General features: G+C 37.9%; 1 long non-coding RNA gene across 1 annotated transcript in view; it reads left to right on the top strand.

The window, feature by feature from the left end:
- Positions 1–322: 322 nt before the first annotated feature.
- The window catches only part of LOC134484770 (uncharacterized), a 28,617-nt gene continuing 10,116 nt past the window's right edge, over positions 323–18,823 (top strand). Inside the window, exons 1-2 of the long non-coding RNA XR_010062543.1 lie at positions 323–459; positions 14,464–14,565. This is a non-coding gene — a long non-coding RNA (uncharacterized LOC134484770). The remainder of the gene's footprint in view (positions 460–14,463; positions 14,566–18,823) is intronic.

The following is an 18,823-nucleotide window of genomic DNA, read 5'->3' as shown; positions in this document are numbered from 1 at the left end:
CAATTTCAGAAGTTTCAAAAAACAGGATGGAGTCTATTTGGTGTTGCCATTTGTGGATTCTACAGTCTTGACCTAGATATGCAGAACCCATGTCAAAATTCCAGCTAAACTCAGAGCTGTAGGAGCCACCAAAAGTACATACATATACATCAGCCACCAAAACTAGACAAGATTGATGAAGGTAAGTGCATTCTTCCAGGAATCAGATATAGATATTTCCTGAGAGACACAACTAGATTATGCCAAATACAGAAGTGAATGCTAGTGGCAAACCAGTGAACTGAAAATGGACTTCTTGTTTGTAGATTTTCAGGAAAGATTACAAGAGCTGAAGGGGCTTTAACACCATAAGAACGACAATGCTAATGAACCAGAGCTTTCTGATACTAGACCTATGTTCAAGAATGTACATGGACAGAGTTATGGCTCCAACTGCATATGTGGAAGAGGATGGACTTGGTGAGTACTAATGGAAGGAGAAGTCCTTGGTCCTCCCTAGGTTTAACTCCAAGTTCCAGGGAATGTTAAGGGGTAGTAAGAAGGGTTATAGAAGACGGGCAGGGGGACCAGATAGGGATGTTATGGGCCAGAAAATGGGAAAGGACATAACAATTTAAATGTAAATAAAGGAACATCCAGTTAAAAAAACCAATAAAATTTGCTAAAAATTGAGAGATATAAAAGAAAAAAAAAAAACCTGCCAACTAATCATAAGTATTGACTTGGAAATCTAAAATGATAGACAGAGTAATACTAGTGGAAAGACTGAGATGATGAAGTCTGAAATAGAGCACTTCTCTCTCCAAGATAGAAGTCTCAGACAGAGAGAAACTGGACAATAGGTATCCAAAACACTGTAGAGTTTACTCTGAGCTGAGGACACAATACTTGTCCATCCCATCTTCCTTAGTAACTTTCTCTTTTTGACAAAATGTATAAAGTCCATGATCTGTCAGGAATACAACTGTGTCCTTTACAACACATGACTTTTGGAATATAGAAATGAATGATATAAAGTCTCTGACTACCAGGAAGCAAAAGATCAGGGAAGTGCAGATGCATCTGAGAGTCTCCCAGTTCCTGTTTCCCTTATGTGGAAGGCACAGAAAAAGGCTATCTCTTCAGTGATCCCACTCAACCCCTAACAAGGACACACTAAGCTTTCCCAAGCACCTCATATTTCTTCCTTGTTTTTTATACCAAGACATAAGTCCAGCTTCCTTCTCCCCATATCATATCTCTTCATCCTCTTTGTTCTAACTCCCAAATTGTCTCTGAATTAGAGGCCAATTAGTAAACACTAGAGTTATTGAAGGAAAATCTGAGAGGCAGTTGCAGTCATGACAACAGAAGGAGGTAGGGCTCACCAGGTTATAAGAGAGTTTTCATGGAGGTCCTAATGATGCTGTCACTGAGAACTACCTTGGTCTACTTGCTGAACACTTTTTCTTACATTGACCAGATTCGAGAGTGCCATTACCAGGTATGTCTCATGTGGCACAGGACACCTGTATGTACTACATCACTCTAAAATAGAGACTTCTCTATGCTTCACCAGTGGTTACATGCTCATAATGCAGAAAGTTAGTAAGGGGCATAGCATGGGTAAAAACGGTTTAGGAACATGGAGTGTAGGAGATTCTTACAGATATTAGTTTTATTGACAGGTAATTCCTGTGACATACAGTTCAATTTTCTGGGTTTTCTCTCTTTCCCAAAGGCCATATTTTCTCTAAAACCTTTAATTGAATGAATATTGTATTTCAATTTCTTACTGTAATTCCTTGATAGGGGATTTTGTAAATGTTCCTCAATGTGGAAGCAAAAATTCCATTTGCCAATTACATTTTCTGAAATGATATTGGTCAGAGAGGGGGCCCAGGTATAGAGTGAGTATAAGAGTGTGAATACTGTGTACCTACTTCAAATGATGAATTCCCAAATCCTTATTTTATCAAAAAATTACCAGTCATCAGGAAAGCAAAGGACAATATGAAGTTTGAATTCAGTCCTCTAGTCCCATTTGATATCAGTACAACCCTTTGTACCTTCCAGTGTTCCCATGGCCAGACTTGATTGTTCAGGACTTTTTACCATAATTCTTTCTTAAGGACAAATGTAATCTACCAGATGATGGGCGGGGAGAAGAATGTCTTGAGGACCAATGAAACATCTTCTTCAATAGGTTCATAAAAACAGGAAGGAGTCTATTTGCATTGGCATTTGTGAATTCTACATTCTTGACATAGTTGGGCAGAATCCATGTTAACTTTCCATTGAACCATTTAGGTGTAGGAGCCACCAAACGTATATATGTATACATCAGCCAACAAAACTCGATAAAATTGATGAAGGTAAGAAATACATCCTGCCAGTAATTGGATATAGATATTTAGTGAGAGACACAGATACAGCATGTCGAATAAAGAAGTGAATGCTGGTAGCAAACCATTGAACTGAAAACGTACCTCTTTTTGGTAAATTTAGAAAAAGGATTAGAAGATCTGAGGGTGCTTTCAACCCCATAGGAACAACTAAGCCAGTGAACCAGAGCTTTTGCTTACAAGACCAATATACAAAGAAAGTACATGGACTGACCTATGGTTCCAAATGCATACGTTGCTGAGGACGGCCTTTTTGGGCAACAATGGACATGAAGCCCTTGGTCCTCCCTAGTTTGTCTCCCAGTTCAAGGGAATGTCAACAAACAGAAAGACTGGTTAGAGAAGTAGGAAAAGAGAACAAGTGGGATCTGAAGGGCAAGAAACTTGGAAAGAAAATTATATTTTAAATGTAAATATAGAAACATCCAGTTATTAAAAGCAATAAAATTTGCTAAAATGAGAAACATATAAAAGAGAAGAAAGTTGCCAAGTAATCGCACATATTGACTCAGAAATCTGAAGTGGTATTCAGAGTAATATTATTGGAGAGACTGAGATGATGAAGTCTCAACTACAAGTACTTCTCTCTCCGAGATATCAGTGTCAGACACAAACTGCAGTATAGATATGCAAAACATGGAGGAGTTTACTCGGAGCTTAGTACTCAATACTTGTTTTTCACTACTTCCTTAGGACCTTTTCTTCTGACAAAAAGAGTAAAGGTCATAACCTCTCAGGAAAACAAATATGCCCTTCACAACACTTGCCTTTTGGAATAGAGAAATGAATGATATAATCCTACTGATTTCCAGAAACCATAAGAACAGGGAAGCACAGATGTATCTGACAGGCTCCCAGCTTCTGATTCCCATATCTGAAAGGCTCAGATAAGGCTATCTCTTCAGTGATATCACTCAACACCTACCAAAGACTCACTGAGCTTTCCTAAAAACCACATATTTCTTCCTTGTTTTTTATACCAAGACAGAAGACCAGCTTCCTTCTCTCCATTTCCAATCTCTTCATCCTCTTTGTTTTCACTCCCCTATTTGCTCTAAATTAGAGGCCAATTAGTAAACCCTAGAAATACTGAAGTATTTCTGAGAGGCAGTTGCAGTCAGGACAACAGTTGTGACATCACAGAAGAAGTTATGGCTCTCCAGGTTACAAGAGAGTTTTCAGGGAAGGCCTAATGGTGATGTTAGTGAGAAATGCCATGGCCTACCTGCTAAACAATTTTCCTTACGCTGACCAGATTCGAGAGTGCCCTTTCCAGGTCCATCTCCTGTAACACAGTGGTATCCTTTAGGTACTCCATCTCTCTGAAGCTCGAGACTTCTCTCTGCTTGACTAGTGGTTACATGCTCTGAATGGAGAAAGTTAGTCAGGGTATTGGCATGGGTGGAAAATATTTATGAGCATGGAGTGTAGGGGATACTTCTAGATAATATTTTTATTGACAGGTCATTCCTGTGACATACAGTTCAATTTTTTAGGTTTTTTATGTTTCCCAAAGACCAGTATTTTCACTACACACATTTAATTGAATGAATACTGTATTTCAATTTCTTATTGTAAATTCCTTGATAGCGGATTTTGTAAATATTCCTCAATGTGTACTCAATAATTCGGTTTTCCAATTCCATTTTCTGCAATGATTTTGGTCACAAACCGTGCCCAGCTGCAGAGTGAGTATAACAGTGTAAATACTGTAATCCTACTTCAAATGATAAACTCCCAAATCCTTATTTAACAAAAAATTATGAGACATCAGGAAAGCAAAGGACAACACGGACTATTGAATTCAGTTCACTAGTCCCATTTGATAACAATACACTCTATCTAACATCCAGTGTTTGCATGCCCAGACTTGAGTATAGGATAATTTACCATGATTATTCTTAAGGCCAAACATAAAATACCCGATGATCGGTAGGGCAAAAAAGGTCTTGAGGACCAGTTAAACATCTACTTCAATAGGTTCATAAAAACAGGAGAGTCTATTTGAAATAGTCATTTGTGAATTCTACATTATTGACATATTTAGGCAGAATCCATGATAACATTCCACCTAACCACTTAGGTGTAGGAGACACCAAATCTATATATGTATACATCTGTCAAAAAACTAGATAAAATTGATGAAGGTAAGAGGTGCATTCTGCCAGGAACCAGATATAAATATTTACTGAGAGACACAGATATAGCATGTCTAATACAGAAGTGAGTGCTGGTAACAAACCAGTGAACTTAAAATGGACCTCTTGTTGGTAAATTTTGAAAAAAGAATTAGAAGAGCTGTAGGTGCTAACAAACCCATAAGAACAACGTTGCCAATGAACCAGAGACTTTTTCTACTAGACCAATATAAAACGAAAGTACATGGAGTGACCTATGGCTCCAAATGCATATGTTGCTGAGGATAGCCTTTTTGGGCAACATTGGAAAGAGAAGCCCTTGTCTTTCCTAGTTTGTCTCCCAGTTCAAGGGAATGTCATGCGGCAGAAAGGCTGGTTAGAAAAGAACGAAATGGAACTGGTAGGGAACTTATGGTCAGGAAACTGGGAAAGGAAATAATATTTTAAATGTATATATAAAACATCTAGTAAAATAGAAAAAAATTGCTAAAAAATAAAAAAACATGAATGATATAAAAGAGAAGAAAGCTGCCAAATATTCTAACATATTGACTCAGAAGTGGAAGTCAGGTTAATACTAGTATAAAGACTGAGATGTTGAGGTCTCAACTAGAAGCACTTCTCTCTCCCATATATCAGTGTCAGACACAAGGTGCACTATAAGTTTCCAAAGCATTTAGGAGTTTAACTTGAGTTAGGGACACAATACTTGTTTTTTCTTCCTCCGTAGGTCCTTTTCTTCTTGACAAAAATAGTAAAGGTCATGAGCTCTCAGGAAATCTACTGTGCACTTCATAAAACTTGGTTTTGGAATAAAAAATGAATGATATAATCCCTCTGTCATCCACGAACCATAAAAACAGGGAAGTCAAGATGTTTCTGAGAGTCTCCCAGCTCTTGATTTCCTTATGTGGAAGGCTCAGATCAAGGCTATCTCTTCAGCGATACCACTCAACCACAACCCAGAACTCACTGAGCTTTCCAAACGACCTTGTTTTTATACCAAGACAGAAGGCCAGTTTCCTTTCCCCTATTTCCAATCTCATCATCCACTTTGTTATCACTCTCCAATTTTCTCTGAATTAGGGGCCAATTATTAAACCCTAGAGTTCCTGAAGGATATCTGAGAAGCAGTTGCAGTTATGAGAAAAGTTGTGACATCAGAGAAGAAGGTATGACTCTCCAGGTTACAAGAGTGTTTTCGGGAAGGCCTAATGGTGATGTCACTGAGAACTGCCATGGCCTACATCCTGAACAGCTTTCCTTACATTGACAGGATCGAGGGTGCCCTTTCCAGGTCCATCTCCATTGATGCGGTGGAAACCTTTACGTACACCATCTCCCTAAAGCTAGAGATTTCTGTCTACTTCAATAGAGGTTACATGTTCTGTATGGAGAAAGTTAGTCAGGGTCTTGGCATGGGTAGAAAAGATTTAGGAACATGGAGTGTCGGAGATTCTTCTAGATAGTACTTATATTCCCAGGTTCATTCCTGTGACTCACTTCAATATTCTAGGTATTCTCTGTTTCCCAAAGGCCAGTATTTTCCCTACAGACGTTTAATTGAATGAATATTGTATTTCAATTTCTTATTGAAAATTCGTTGATAGGGGACTTTGTAAATATTCCTCAATGTGTACTCAAAAATTCTGTTTTCCAATTCCATTTTCTGCAATGATTTTGGTCACAAAGGGGGCCCAACTAAAGGGAGAATATAAAAGTGTAAATACTGTGTACCTACTTCAAATGGTAAACTCCCAAATTTTTATTTTCTTGAAAAATTACCAGACATCAGGAAAGCAAAGGACAACATGGACTATTAAGTTTCTTGTCCCATTTTATATCAGTACTACACTCTCTAGCTTCCTGTGTTTTGAAGGCCAAAAGTAAGATACCAGATGATGTGCAGGGAGAAGAATGGTTTGAGGACCTGTTAAAGGTCTACTTCAATAGATTATAAAAACAGGAGGGATTCTTTTAAAAATTGTCATTTGTGAATTCTCCATTCTTGAAATAGTTGTGCAGAATCCATGTTAACATTCCTCTTAACTACATAGGTGTAGGATCCACCAAAAGTATATATGTTTACATCAGCCAACAAAACTAGATAAGATTGATGAAGGTAAGAAGTGCATTCTTCCATGAACTGGATATAGATATTTCCTGAGAGACAGAGATACAACAAGTCAAGTACAGAAGTGAATGCTAGTAGCAAACTAGTGAACTGAAAACGGACCACTTGTAAGTAATTTTTGAAAAAAAAAAGATTAGAAGAGCTGAAGGTGCTTTCAACCCCATAGGAACAACAATGCCAATGAACCACCACTTTCTCATACTAGACCAATATACAAAGAACGTACATTGAACCTATGGCTCCAAATGAATATGTGGCAGAAGATGAGATATTGAGCAACATTGGAAAGGAAGCACTTGTCTTCCCTAGTTTGTCTCCCAGTTTAAGGGAATGTCATGCAGCAGAAAGGCTGGTTAGAGAAGAAAGAAATGGAATGGTTAGGGATTTTATGGACAGAAAACTGGGATAGGAAAGAATATTTTAAATGTAAATATAGAGACATCCAATTAAAAAATCAATAAATTTCGCTAAAAAATAAAAAAAATGAATGATATAAAGGAAAAGAAACCTGCCAAGTAATCACACATATTAACTCAGAAATCCGAAGTGTAATAGTAAAGTGAAATAGTGAAGTAATTAAATAGTGAACTAGTCAGAGTAGTACTCGTGGAAAGTCTGGGATGATGAAATCTCAACTAGTAGCACTTCTTTCTTCCAAATATCAGTGTCAGACAGAAACTGCACTATAGATATCCAAAGCATGGAGGAGTTTACTCAGACCTAGGGACACAATACTTGTTTTTCACTTCTTCCTTATGACCTTCTCTTCTTGACAAATTGAGTAAAGGCCATGAGCTCTTAGGAAAACAACTGTGCCCTTCACAACACTTGGCTTTTGGAAGTAAGAAATGAAGGATATAAACTCTCCAGGAACCATAAGAACAGGGAAGTCCAGATTCTTCTGAGGGTCTCCCAGCTCCTGATTCCCTTATGTGGGAGGCTCAGATCAAGGCTATCTCTTCACCCATAGCACTCAACCCCTATATATGTCTCACTGAGCTTTCCGTAGGACCATATGTTTGTTCCTTGTATTTTGTACCAAGACAGAGGACCGGCTTCTTTCTCCCTATTTCTGATCTCTTCATCCTCTTTGTTATCACTCCCCAATTTGCTCTGAATTTAGAGGCCAATTAGTAAAACCTAGAGTTACTGAAGGAATATCTGAGAGACAGTTGCAGTCACGACAACTCATGTGACATCACAGAAGAAGCTAATGCTCTCCAGGATACAAGAGATTTTTCATGAATGAACTAACTATGATGTCTCTAAGACCTGCCATGGCCTATCTGCTAAAGAGCTTTCCTTAAATTGACTAGATTTTAGGGTGCTCTTTCCATATATATCTCCTATTACACAGTGGAAATGTTTGCGTACTCCATCTCTCTAAAGCTAGTGACTTCTCTTTGCTTCATTAGTGGTTAAATGCTCTGAATGGACAAAGGTAGTCAGGGTCTTGGCACGAGTCGATAAGATTTAGGAATTTGAGTTTAGAAGATTCTTCTAGATAATATTTTCTTTTTCAGGTTCATTCCTGTGACACACAGTTCAATTTTCTTCATTTTCTCTGTTTCCCAAAGGCCAGTATTTTCCCTACAGACCTTTAATTGAATGCATGTGTATTTCAATTTTTATTGAATATTCCTTGATAGGTGACTTTATATATATTCCTGAATTTGTACTCAAAAATTTGCTTTTCCAGTTCCATTTTCTGCAATGATTTTAGCAACAAAGGCGCCCAGCTATAGAGTGATTATAACAGTGTAAATAGGGTGTACCTACTTCAAATGGCAATCTCCAAATTCCTATTTCATCCAAAAATTTCCAGATATCAGTAAACCATAGGACCACATGGAGTATAGAATTTGGATCTCAGGTCCTGTTTGATCTCGGTTCTTCAATATCTCTTTTCCAGTGTCTCAGGGTTAGATTTGAGGTTTTTGGATGTTTTACCATGATTCTTTCTTGAGGCCAAACATAAGATAGAGAAGGATGGGAAGTGATAAGAATGGCTTCAGGACCAGGGAAACCTCAACTTCAATAGTTTCATAAGAACAGGAGGGAATCTATTTGCCAATTCCATTTGTGGATTCTACATTCTTGACCCAGTTGCATTGAATCTATGATAAAATTCCCCCTAACTTCATACAGTAGGATCCACCAAAAGTATATATATATAAAATCAGCCACCAAAACTAGATAAGATTTAGGAAGCTAAGTGCATTCTACCAGGAACTGGGTATAGGTCTTGCCTGAGAGAGAGCTGGAGCATGTCAAATACAGAAGTGAATGTTAGTGGCAAACCAGTGAACGGAAAACGGACCTCTTGTTGGTAGGTTTTGAGAAAGGATTACAAGAGTTGAAGGTGCTGTTAACCCCAAAAGAAAAACAATGTCAATGAAACAGAGCTTTCTGGTAATAGACCAATATTTAAAGAATGAACACGGACAGACCTGTGGCTCCAAATGTATATTTGGCAGAGGATGGCTTTGCTGGCACCAATGGAAGGAGAAGTCCTTGGTCCTACGTTGGTTTGTCTCCCAGCTCAAGGAAATGTCAAGGGGTAGAAGTATGGTTAGATAAGAAAGGATTGTGACAGGTAGTGATCTTATGGGCAGGAAACTAAGAAAGGAAATAATATTTTAAATGTAAATATAGACTCATCCACTTTAAAAACACTAAAATTTTATAAAAAATAAGAAAGAAAGATATAAAAATAAAGAAAACTGCCAACTAATCACAGTTATTCACTCAGAAATCTATAGTGGTATTCAGAGTAATACTAGTGGAAAGACAAAGATGATGGAAGTCTCAATTAGAAGAACTTCTCTCTCCCAGATATCAATGTCAGACACAAACTGCACTATAGGTATCCAAATCTTGGAGGAGTTTCCTCTGAGCTGTGGACATAATACTTGTCCATCCTTCTTCTTTAGGACCTTTTTCTTAGGACAAAAATAATAAAGGCCATAGCTCTCAGAGAAACAACTGTGCCCTCTCAAACTCTTGGCTTTGCAATAAAGAAATGAATGAGATAAATCCTCTGACATCCAGGAACCATTAGATCAGGGAAGTCCAGATGCTTCAGTGAAGCTTCCAGCTCTTGATTCCCATATGAGTAAGGCTCAGATCAAGTCTATCTCTTCAGTGATACCACTCAACCCCTACCAAGGGCTCTCTGAAGTTTCCCAGTACCACTTATTTCTTCATTTTTTTAATACTAAGACAGAAGGCAAGCTTCCTTCCTCTCTTCTCTGATCTCTTCATCCTGTTTGTACTCCCTCCCAAATGGCTGCTTTCTCTGAATAAGTGGCCTATTAGTAAACTGGAGAGGTACTGAAGGAATATCTGAGAGGCAGTTCCTGTCAGGACAATACTTGTTACATCACAGAAGAAGCTAGGGATCTCCAGTTACAACAGATTTTTCAGGTGGTGCCTATTTATTATGTCACTGATAACTGGCAGGGCCTACCTACTGAACAGCTTTCCTTACATTGACCAGATTCAAGGGTGTCCTTTCTAGGTCTGTCTCCTTTGGCACAGTGGAAACCTTTACGTACTCCATCTCTCTAAAGCTACAGAATTCTCTCTGCATCACTCGTGGTTACATGCTCTTATGGAGAAAGTTAGTCAGGGCCTTGGCATGTGTCCCAAAGATCTAAGAATATGGAGTGCAGGAGATTCTACTGGATAATAATTTTATCCCTAGTTCCATTCCTCTGGCTTATAGTACAATTTCCTCAGATATCTCTCTTTTCTAAAGGCCAGTATTTTCCCTACAGACCTTTTGTTTAGTGAATATTTTATTAAATTTTTTTGTACATTTCTTGATAGTGGAATATATATATATGTATGTATATATATATATACATATATATATATACACACATATATATATATTGCTGAATGTGTACTCAAATGTTCTATTATCCTATTCCATTTTTTGCTATGATTTTGAAACAAAGGGGGCCCAGCTCTATAGTTCTAAATATCTTGTATTTACTTAAATGATAAACTCCCAAATCCTTATTTTATCCAAAAATTACCAGATATTAGTAAAACAAAGGACAGCATAGACTATATGATACATTTCTGTAGTCGCATTAGATAGCAGTTCTCTAATATCTATCTTCCTGTGTTTCAAGGGCCAGACTTGAGGGTTTTGGATGTTTTACCATGATTCTTTCTGAAGTCCAAACATAAGGTTCATGTCATGGGCTGAGGGATGAGGAACTTGAGGTCCAGTGAATCTTCTACTTCAATAGGTTCATAAGAATAGGATGGAGTCTCTTTGGCTTAGTCATTTGTGGATTCTAAATTCTTGACCTAGTTTCACAGTATCCTTGTTAAAAATCAACAAAACACCCTAGCTGTATGAGGCACCAAATAAATCTTAGCCATTCTGATTGGTGTGCTGTGGAACCTCAGGATTTTTTTTTATTTCCATTTACCTAGTGGCTAAGGATGTTGATATTCCTCAGTTGAGAATTCATTGTTCAGCTCTACACACACACACACACACACACACACACACACACACACACACACAGACACACACACACACACTCAGCAACCAAATGTAGATAAGATTGATGAAGCTAAGTAGTCTATGCTGCCAGTGAACTGAAAACGGACATCTTTTTGGTAGAGTTTGAGAAAGGATTAAAAGAGCTAAAGGTGCTTTCAACCCTATAAGAACAACAATCATAATGAACCAGAGATTTCTGGTACTAAACCAATATTCAAAGACTATACATGGATAGAACTATGGCTCCAACGGCATAAGTGGCAAAGGATAGCGTTGTTGGTCACCAATGGAAGGAGAAGTCCAATGGAAGGAGAAGTCCAATGGAAGGAGAAGTCCTTGGTACTGCCTGGGTTTGACTCCAAGTTCAAGGCAAAGTCAGCGGGCAGTAAGGTGGGTTATATAAGAAGGTTAGCGGATTTAGATATGGCAATTGTGGAAAAGAAACTGGGAAAGGAAATAACATTTGAAATGCAAATGTAGAAATATCCAAATAAAAAAGCAATAAAATTGTATTAAAAATAAAAAAATTGAAAGAAAGAAAAGAAACCTGCCAGATAATCAAACCTATTGACAGAGAAATCCAAACAGTCACTTTCTGGAAATGGTATTCAGTGTAATTCTAATGGAAAGACTGAGATGATGAAGTCTCAACTAGATCCCTTCCAGATATCAGTGTCAGACACAAATTGCACTACAGGTATACAAAGCTTGGAGGCATTTACACTGAGTTGAGGACACAATACTTGTCTTTTCTTTGTTTCTTTGTACCTTTTTCTTCAGGGCAGAAAGAGTAAAAGCCATGAGCTCTGAGGAGAACAACTGTGCCCTTCCCAACAACTAGTTTTGGAATGAAGAAATTGATTATATAAACTCTCTGATTTACAGGAACCATAAGAACAGAGAAGTCCAGATGCTTCTGAGAGGGTCCCAGCTCCTGATTTGCATATGTGGAAGGCTCAGATCAAGGCTATCTGTTCAGCAATACCAGTCAACCCCTACCAAGGAGGCACTGAGTTTTCCCAAGCACACATATTACTTCCCTTTTTTAGACAAAGACAGAATGGCAGTTTTCTTCTACCCATTTCTGATCTTTTCATCCTCTTTGTTCTTACTCCCAAATGGATGTTTATTCTGAATTAGATGCCTATTACTGAACCCTAGAGGTACTGAAGGAATACCTGAGATGCAGATGAAGTCATGACAACAATTGTGACATCACAGAAGAAAAATCTCTCCAGGTTACAAGAGATTTTTCAGGCAAGGCCTAATGATGATATCACTGAGAACTGCCATGGCCTACCTGCTGAACAGCTTTCCTTACATTGACCATATTTGAGGGTGTCCTTTCCTGATATGTCTCCTGTGACACAGTGGAAACCTTTATATCCTCCATCTCTGTAAAACTATAGATTTCACTTTGCTTTATATGAGATTACATGCTCTGAACAGAAAAAGTTAGTCAAGGGCTTGGAATGGGTAGAAAAGGTCTTTTAACATAGAATGGATGGGATTCTTTTGGATATTAATGTTATTCCCAGGTACATTTCGTGAAATACAGTTCAATTTTGTTTCTCTTCTCTGCTTCCCAAAGGCCAGTATTTTCACTACGGACCTTCAATTGAATTAATATTGTGTTTCACTTTCTTACTGTACATTCCTCGATATGGGACTTTATAAATATTTCTGAATGTGTACTCAAAAATTCCGTATTCCAATTCCTTTTTCTGCAATGATTTTGTAAACAAATGTGGCCCAGCTCTAGAATGAGTATAACAGTGTACATATTGTGTACCTACTTGAAATGATAAACTCACAAATCCTAATTTTATCCCAAAATTACCAGACATCAGTAAAGCAAAAAACAACATGGACTGTAGAATTCGGTTCTCTAGTCCCATTTGATACCAGTTCTGCATTATCTACCTTACTGTGTTCCCGTGGCAAGACTAGAGTGTTGTGGATGCTTGACTATGATTCTTTCTTCAGGCCAAACATAAGATTCACGAGGTTTGGCAGGGTGAGGAATGGCTTGAGGTCCTCAGTTTCATTAGGTTCATAAGAACAAGAGAGAATCTATTTTGCACTGTCCTTTTTAGATTCTACTTTCTTGACATTATTCCCCAGAATCCATGTTAAAATTCCATCTAATCTCTCTCTCTCTCTCTCTCTCTCTCTCTCTCTTTCTCTCTCTCTCTCTCTCTCTCTTTCTCTCTCTATCTCTCTCTCTCTCTCTCTCTCTAGAGAGAGAGAGAGAGAGAGAGATGTAGATGGAGATGCAGGTGTAGATGTAGATATAGATATAGATATACAGATATATATATATATATATATATATGTATATGTATATATATATATGTGTGTGTGTGTGTGTGTGTGTGTGTGTGTATCAGCCACCAAAACTAAATAAGATTGATGAAACTTAGAATTGCATGATCAGAAGATATGGATATAGGTCTTTCCTGAGAGACACAGCTAGAACATGTCAAATACAAAAGTGAATGGTAGTAACAAAAAAGTGAACTGAAAGCACATCTCTTGTTGGTAGATTTTTGAGGAAGGATTACACGAGCTGAAGGAGCTTTCAGTCCAATAAAAAAGACAATGCCAACGAACCGGAGTTTTCTTGTACTATATGAATATTCAAATATAATACATGGATAGACCTATGGCTCCAACTTCATATGTAGCAGAGAATGTCCTTGCTGGGCACCAATAGAGGAGATGCCCTTGGTCTAAACTAGGTTTTATTACCAATTCAAGGGAATGTCAAAGGGCATAAAGGGAAATTATATAAGAAGTGTGGGGGGACGGGGAGGGATCTTATGGACAGGAAACTGGGAAAGGCAAAAATATTTGAAATGTAAATATGGAAAAATCAAATTAAAAAGCAAAAAAATTGCTAAAAAATAAAAAGAATTAAATATGTTAAAGATATGAAAACTGCCATCTAATCATACATATTGACTGAGAAATCTGAAGGGTCACAACCAGGCAATGGGAGACAGAGTAATATTAGTGGAAAAATGATATGATGAACTATAAACATGTCTCTCTCCCAAATACCAGTAACAGAGACAAACTGCACTATAGGTATCCAAATAATCGAGGAGTTTACTGTGAGCTGAAGAGACAATACTTGTCTTTCACTTCTTCCTTAGGACCTTTTTCTTCTGGGCAAAAAAAAAAATAAAAGCCATCAGCTCTAAGGAAAAGAACAGTGCCCTTCGCAACGCCTGGTTTTTGGGATAAAGATATTAATGATATAAACTCTCTGACTAACAGGAACCACTTGAAGCAGGGAAGTCCAGATGCTTCTGACACGCTCCGAGCTCCGAGCTCCTGATCCCATGTGTGGAAGGCTCAGATCAATTCTATCTCTTCAAGGTAACTACTCAACTCCTACCAAGGACTCAGTGAGATTTCTCTGGGTGGACATATTTCTTCCTTTTTTTTATACCAAGACAGAAGTCCATCTTCATTCTCCCCATCTCTGAGCTTTTCATCCTCTTTATTCTTACTCCCAAATTGATGTTTCCTCTGAAATAGAGGCCAATTAGTAAAACCTATAGGTACTGAAGGAATATACGAGAGGCATTGCAGACATGACAACATGATATCACAGGAGAAACTAGGGATCTCCAAGATACAAGAGATTTTTTCATGGAGGGCCTAATGATGATGTAACTGAGAATTTCCATGGCCTACCTCTAAACAGCTTTCTTTACATTGAGCAGTTTCGAGAGTGCCGTTTCCAGGTATGTGCCCTGTAACACAGGGGAATCCTTTATGTACTCTGTCTCTCTAAAGCTAGAGACTTCCCTTTGCTTCATTACTGTTTACATGTTCTGAATGGACAAAGTTAGTCAGGGTCTTGGCAGGGGTAGAATGATCTAGACACACAGAGTAGAGGAGATACTTCTGGATAATAATTTTATTCCCAGTTCAATTCCTGTGACATACAGTGCAATTTCCTAGGTTTTCTCTGTTTCCTAAAGGACAGAATTTGCCCTACAGTATTTTGACTGAATATTGTATTACACTTTCTTATTGTACTTCTTTTATTGGAGACTTTGTATATATTCCTTTGTATATATATATATATATTTGTGTACTCAAAAACTGTATTTTTCAATTCATTTTTTGCACTGATTTTGGCAACAAAGAGGGTCGAGCTATAGAGTAAATCTAAGACTTTAAATATAGTGTACCTAATTCAAATGATAAACTCCCAAATCATAATTTTATCCCAATATTACCAGACATCAGTAAAGCAAAGGACAAAGTGAAGTACAGATTATGTTTCTTGTAGTCCCATCAGATATCAGTACTCTAATATCTGAATTCCTGAGTTCACAGGGACAGACTTGAGGGTTTTAAATAAATTACCCCGATTCTTTCTTCTGGTAAAACATAAGATTCAGGAGGATGGGCAGGGAGAAAAATCACTTGAGGTCAAGATAAACCTCAACTTCAATAGTTTCATAAGAACAGGAGGGAGTCTATTTGACATTGTCATTTGGTGATTCTACATTCATGACCTAGTTTCCCAGAAAACATGTTAAAATTCCACCCAACATCCTAGCTGTAGGAGCCAGCAAAATGTGTGTGTGTGTGTGTGTGTGTGTGTGTGTGTGTGCATACATTTTCTATATATATTTCAGACACCAAAATTAGATAAGATTGATGATGCTAAGAAGTGCATGCTGTGTGGAAAACAAGGGCACTGGAGAAAAATTCCTGAAGAAACCATGGCCTATGATCTAAGATCAAGAATCAACAAATGGGATCTCATAAAACTGAAAAGCTTTTGAAGGCAAAGGATACTGTGGTTAGGAAAAAACAGCAACCAACATATTGGGAAAAGATCTTTACCGATCCTACAACAGATAGAGGGCATATATATATATATATATATATATATATATATATATATATATATATATATATAATCTCCAAACTCAAGAAGTTAGACAGCCACAGGGAGTCAAATAACCCTATTAAAAAATGGGGTTCAGAGCTAAACAAAGAATTCACAGCTGATGAACATGGAATGGCAGAGAAACACCTAAAGAAATGTTCAACATCTTTAGTCATAAGGGAAATAAAAATCAAAGCAACCCTGAGATTTCACCTCACACCAGTGAGAATGGCTAAGATCAAAATCTCAGGGGACAGCAAGTGCTGGCAAGGATGTGGAGAAAGAAGAACACTCCTCCATTGTTGGTGGGATTGCAGACTTGTACAACCCTTCTGGAAATCAGTCTGGAGGTTCCTCAGAAAATTGGACATTGAACTACCTGAGGATCCAGCTATACCTCTCTTGGGGATATACTCAAAAGATGCCCAAACATATAAAAAGACACGTGTTCTACTATTTTCATAGCAGCCTTATTTATACTTTCCAGAAGATCGAAAGAACCCAGATGCCCTTTAACAGAGGAATGGATACAGAAAATGTGGTACATCTACACAATGGAATATTACACAGCTATCAAAAACAATGCCTTCATGAAATTCATAGGCAAATTGATCGAACTGCAAAATATCCTGAGTGACGTAACCCAATCACAGAAAAACACACATGGTATGCACTCATTGATAAGTGTCTATTAACCCAAATGCATGAAATATCCTAGATGCACAGAACACGTGATACTCAAGACAGATGATCAAAATGCGAATGCTTCACTCCTTCTTTAAAAGTGGAACCAGAATACACTTGGCATGGAATAGGAAGGCAAAGATCAAATGAGTGGCAGAAGGAACACCCATTCAGAGCCTGCCCCACATGGGGCCTATACATATACAGTCACCCAATTAGAAAAGATCGATGAAGCAAAGAAATTCAGACTGACAGTTACCACATGTAAATCTCTCCTGAGAGTCACAGTCAGAATACAGCAAATACATAGGTGAATGCCAGCAGCAAACCAATGATCTGAGAAAGGGAACTGCGTTGTAAGAATCAAAAAAAGGACTGGATGACCTTAAAGGGGCTCGAGACCCCATATGAACAACAATACCAATCAACCAGAGCTTCCAGGGAGTAAGCCACTACCCAAAGACTGTACATGGACTGACCCTGGACTGTGACCTCATAGGCATCTATGAATATCCTAGTAAGAGCACCAGTGGAAGGGGAAGCCCTTTGTCCTTCTAACACTGAATCCCCAGTGAACGTGATTGTTGGGGGGCTGGAGGTAATGGGGGGAGGATGGGAAGGGGATCACCCATATAGAATTGGTTATACAATGGACACCTTTACATACTACATCTCCCTAAAGTTAGATACTACTTCTTGCTTCATTAGTGTATACATGCTGTAAATGTAGAAGGTCAGGCACTGGGCATACAGAGAAAAGATCTAGGAACATGGGGTGAAATAGATTCTTCTGGACAATCATTTTATTCCCAATTCCATTCCTCTGACATACAATTCAATTTCCTAGGTTTTCTATGTTTTCCACAAGCCAATATTTTTTCTACAGACCTTAATTGAATGAATTTCACATTACATTTTCTTATTTTACATTCCTTGATAGGGGACTTTATAAATATATTCCTGAATGTGTACTCAAAACTTCTGTTTTCCAATTCCAATTTTTTAAATGATTTTTTCAACAAAGGGGACTCAGCTATAGAGTATAATAATTTAAATATTATGTACCTACTTCAAAGAATAAACTCCCTAAACCTTATTTTATCCAAAAATTACCAGAAATCAGTAATGCAAAAAACACCATGGAGTATAGAATGCAGTTCTCTAGTCCCATTAGATATCAGTTCTCACATATCTACCTTCCTGTGTTCCCAGTCCCTGACTTGAGGGTTATGGATGTTCTACCATGATTATTTCTACAGGCCAAACAATATTCAGAAGGATCGGCTGTGAGAGGAATGGCTTTAGGTCCACTAAAACCTCAATACCAATATGTTTATATGAAAAGGAGGGAGTCTATTGGTCATATTCATTTGTGGATTATAAAATCTTTACCTAGTTGTGCAGAATCCATTTTAAAATTGCACCTAACCAGCTGTACGAGCCAACAAATGTATATTTACTAGCCACGAAAACTAGATAATGTTGATAAAGCTAAGCAATGCATTCTGCAAGGAAGCTGATATAGATCTTCCCTGAGAGACACAGGAAGAACCTGTCAAGCAGAGAAGTGAATGCAAGTGGCAAACCAGTGAACTGAAAACAGACCTCTTGTTGGTATATTTTGAGAAAGAATTAAAGGAGCTGAAGTGGTTTTCAACCCCATAAGAACAACAATGCCAATGAACCAGAGCTTTCTGGGTCTAAACCAATATTCAAAGACTAAATGGACAGACCTATGGCTCCAACTGGATATGTAGCAAAGGATGGCTTTTTTGTGCATCAACAGGAGAAGCCCTTCATCCTCCCTGGTTTTGACTCCCAGTTCAAGGGAATGACAAGGAGCAGTAAGGGACATTGTAGAAATGGGATGAGGGACAGTTTAGGGATCTTATGGGCCGGAAATTGGGGAGGAAATAACATTTGAATTGTAAATATAGAATTATCCAATTGAAAAAAGGAATAAAATTTGCTAAAAAAAATAAAAGAAATTAAAGTAAAGAAATCTGCCACCTAATCACACCTACTGATTCAGAAATCTAA

This window comes from Rattus norvegicus, assembly GCF_036323735.1.
Source record: "Rattus norvegicus strain BN/NHsdMcwi chromosome Y unlocalized genomic scaffold, GRCr8 chrY_unlocalized_6, whole genome shotgun sequence".
Lineage (NCBI taxonomy): Eukaryota > Metazoa > Chordata > Mammalia > Rodentia > Muridae > Rattus > Rattus norvegicus.
The sequence above is the reverse complement of the archived record's forward strand: the minus strand, read 5'-3'. Positions and strand labels throughout refer to the sequence as shown.